This window comes from Myotis daubentonii, chromosome 2 (assembly GCF_963259705.1).
Source record: "Myotis daubentonii chromosome 2, mMyoDau2.1, whole genome shotgun sequence".
NCBI lineage: Eukaryota > Metazoa > Chordata > Mammalia > Chiroptera > Vespertilionidae > Myotis > Myotis daubentonii.
The window spans coordinates 101663883-101668212 of NC_081841.1; positions in this window are offsets into that span (position 1 = coordinate 101663883).

Genomic DNA, 4330 nt, shown 5'->3' on the forward strand with positions numbered 1-4330 from the left:
GCTACAGCTGTTCCTATAAAAATATATTTATTTACCCTAAGGGTTTATCTCAACTCAGTTTGATCCATTTTGTTCAGAAATGCCTGTCATACTTTCTGGATGGTTATTTAAAAGAGTTTCAATAAAGTTAATTTAACTGAGTTGTCACCCAGAGACCAGAAGAGGGCCTGACTCTACAAATTTGTAGAGTGGATATTTGGTTGGACACAGGCAGTTGCCAGGGCTCCTCTGTTGGCATCCAGTTCCTTAAATGAGCCAAATCTCCAGGCCTTTGCTCAAGCCGGTCCATCTGCCTGGAACACCCACTCTCCTGGCCTCCTTGCCCAGAGAAGCGCAGCTCGTCCTTGGGTTCTCAGTTTAGAGTGTACTTCCTTTGGAAGCCTTCTCACACCCTCTAAGCCTGAGTCAGGCGCTGCTTTTCTAAGCTCCCAGCACCCCGTGGTTCTCCTGGAACAGTTTTCAACAAACGATAATTACTTACTTGAATTCTTCATTAGACCTAAAGTTGAGTGAGGGCAGGGGCTGTGTCTTAGCTACTGCCAAGTTCCTAGGACCTAAAATAATGCTGGGCACACCGTAAGGATTTAATAGACATGTGTTGACTGTCAGATGAACAGGCCCGTGATCCCTCCCATTTCACTGCTCCTGGGAATAAGGCTCCAGAGATGCAGGAATAGAGCCAGGCCAGAAGTCTAAGACTACCCTGGAGTTGAGGGAGAGCTGAGAATATTCTTCCTACCTGTGTGCTTACAATCAGGTAGGTAAAAAGTGGCCTTTTTGTTTATTATCTCACTAGAGGCCCAGGGCACAAAATTCGTGCACTTGGGGGGAGGGGTCCCCTCAGCCCAGCCTGCGCCCTTAGAAGATGTCCGACTTCTGGATGAGTGGCACTCCCCCTGTAGGAGTGCACTGACCACCAGGGGGCAACTCCTGCATTGAGCGTCTGCCCCCTGGTGGTCAGTGCGTGTCATAGCAACTGGTCATTCTGCTCTTCAGTCGATTTGCATATTAGCCTTTTATTATATAGGACTAGCGGCCCGGTGCACAAAAATTTGTGCACTCGGGGGGGAGGGGGGGTCCCTCAGCCCGGCCTGTGTCCTCTTGCAGTCTGGGACCCCTCGGGAGATAACGACCTGCTGGCTTAGGCCTGCTCCCGGGTGGCAGAGGGCAGGCCCAATCCCTAGGTGCAGCCCCTGGTCGGGCTCAGAGCAGGGCCGATTGGGGAGTTGGGGCGCCACCCCGTCATGCACAGAGCAGGGCAGATTGGGAGGTTGTGATGCCACCCTCAGTCACGGTCAGGGTAGGGCCAATTGGGGGGTTGGGGCACCGTCCCCTGTCACACTCAAGGCAGGGTCGATGGGGAGGTTGCGGCGCCACCCCCTGTCACGCACAGAGCAGGGACAATCAGGGGGTTGGGGTGCTGCCCCCGTCATACACAGAGCAGGGCCCATCAGGGGGTTGGGGCGCCGCCCTCTATCACCCACAGAGCAGGGCCCATCAGGGGGTTGGGGTGCCTCCACTCTCACACTCAGGGCAGGGCTGATGGGGAGGTTATGGCTCTACCCCATCACACACAGAGCAGGGCCCGTGGGGGGGGGCGGGGTTGGGGAGCTCCTCCCTATCAGGCACAGAGCAGGGCTGCTCAGGGGGTTGGGGCCCCGCCCCCTGTCACACACAGAGCTGCAGGGTGATCAGGGGTTTGGGCGCTGCCCCCTGTCATGCTGATCCCGGTGCCCGGAGGCATATTACCCTTTTACTATATAGGGTAGAGGCCTGGTGCATGGGTGGGGCTGGCTGGTTTGCCCTGAAGGGTGTCCTGGATCAGGGTGGGGGTCCCCACTGGGGTGCCTGGCCAGTCTGGGTGAGGGGCTGAGGGCTGTTTTCAGGCTGGGAGTGACTGAAGTTCCCAACCGCTCCTTTTTTTCTTTTTTTTTCTTTTTTATTCTGGGCCAGCTTTACCTTGAGGCTTGGCTCCAGCTCTTAGGCCTCTGGCTGAAAGTAGGTTTCTGGCCTTTGCTTACAATGTTGCGAATCTGCTGGCTGAAGTCTGGCGGTATTTGTTACAATGTTTCTTAAACTGCCCGCTCAGAGGCCTGCAGCCGCAGGCGGGGAACGTTGGTTTCCTCCAACAATCCTCCATCACTGAGGCAAGCAAGCCTCATGTTAGTTTCAAGCTGCCTGGCTGCCGGCCGCCATTTTGGCTGACAGTTAATTTGCATATCTCGCTGATTAGCCAATGAAAAGGGTAGCGGTCATACGCCAATTACCATGTTTCTCTTTTATTAGTGTAGACTAGAGGCCCAGTGCACGAAATTCGTGCACTGGGGGGCGGGGTTCCCTCTGCCCGGCCTGCCCCTCTCACAGTCTGGGATCCCTCAGTGGATGTTCTACTGATGGCCACAGTCTGGCAGCAGAGGCTTGTAGCAGGCATCCCGTGTGTGTGTGTGTGTGTGTGTGTGTGTGTGTGTGTGTGTGTCTGTCTGCTAGGGCCTGCCCCCAGCCGCGCCATGTAGGCTCGAAGCAGTTGCCGTGTGTGTGTGTGTGTGTGTGTGTCCGTGTGTGTCCCCACTGGGGGTCTGCCCCAGCCACATTGGAGGCTCAGAGCAGGCACTGTGTGTGTGTGTGTGTGTGTGTCTGTGTGTCTGCTGGGGACCTGCCCCCAGCCACACCATGGAGGCTTGGAGCAGGAGCGCCTCTGTGTTGATCTCTCAGGCTCCTGGCCTCCACTACATGTTGTATTCTCTCTTGAGCTATGGCCAGGATCAGGGTGCTGCTTGCAAGCTGGGCTTTCCTGCTCCCAGATCGCCATGGCAACTGGGGAGCAGGCTCAGCTGGGGGCTGTCCGCAGGCCGGGCTTCCTCTCCTGCTCCCGGATCCTCATGGCGACCGGGGAGAAGGCGCAGCTGGAGGCTGTCCACAGGATGGGCTTGCTTTCCTGCTCCTGGATCAGGCACAGCTGGGGGCTGCCTACAGGCCGCACTTTTCTAGTTACCGATGGCCGGATCACCACAGTGACCCAGTGCCCAGCAGCACTTTCCTGCTCTCCAATAGTCATAGGGTCCCGGCTGGGGGAGGGGCTTAGCAGTGTGGGGCTTAGGCGGCATGGGGGTCCTGGCTGGGGGCTCAGGTGGCACACAGGGGTCCTGGCTAGGGGCGGGGCTTATGCCCCGCTGCCCAGGGCTGCACATGGGGCCCGGATGGCAGCTCACGCTGTCCTGCCCTGCCTGTAGTATAGGATAGAGGCCTGGTGCATGGGAGGGGGCTGGCTGGTTTGCCCTAAAAGTGTCCCAGATCAGGGTGCGGGTCCCACTTGGGTGCCTGGCCAGCCTGGATGACGGGCTGAAGGCTGTTTGCAGCTGGTCACACCCCCTTCAGGGTGGGGGTCCCCACTGGGGTGCCTGGCCAGTCTGGGTGAGGGCCTGAGAGCCGTTTTCAGGCTGGAGGGCAACTTAAGCTCCAAGCCTCTCCTTTTTTCCTTTTTTTTTAATTCTGAGATTTATTTACCTTCTATAGCTATCACTGGAGCTGAGAGCCGGCTCCAGCTCTGAGGGCTGAAAGCAGGTTCTGGGTCTGTTTGGCTTCTATAATTGAAACTCTGTTGCCATCACAGCAGCTCTAAGCTCTGAGGCTGAAGCTGGCTGAAAGCAGGTCTCTGGAGCTTGTTTAGCTTCTATAATTGCAACATAGTTGCTTAGAGTGCAGCTCAGAGCCCAGCAGCGGCAGGCCGGGAATGTTGGCTTCCTCTGTCACTGGAGCAAGCAAGCCTCCTGTTCGCTTCAGCTGCCTGGCTGCCGGCCGCTATCTTGGTTGGCAGTTAATTTGCATATCCTGCTGATTAGCCAATGGGAAGGGTGTTGGGGTTATGGTCAATTTGCATGTTTCTCTTTTATTATATAGGATTAGAAACCTCCTTTATAACAACTTTTTTAAAAAATATATTTTATTGATTTCTTTACAGAGAGGAAGGGAGAGAGATAGAGAGTTAGAAACATCGATGAGAGAGAAACATCGATTAGCTGCCTCCTGCACATCTCCTACTGGGGATGTGCCCGCAACCCAGGTACATGCCCTTGACCGGAATCAAATCTGGGACCTTTCAGTCCGCAGGCTGACGCTCTATCCACTGAGCCAAACCGGTTTCGGCTATAACAACTTTTTAAAAAATATTTTGCCATCTACCTTGATCACTATCTAAATGTTTATTACCCTTAATCATAATAAAAATAATAAAGTCAATGAGGAAAAGACAGAAACCATTTAGTTATAAAACGTCATATCAACTAGGTGAATATTACCTTATTTAAGACTAGAGGCCCGGTGCATGAAATTC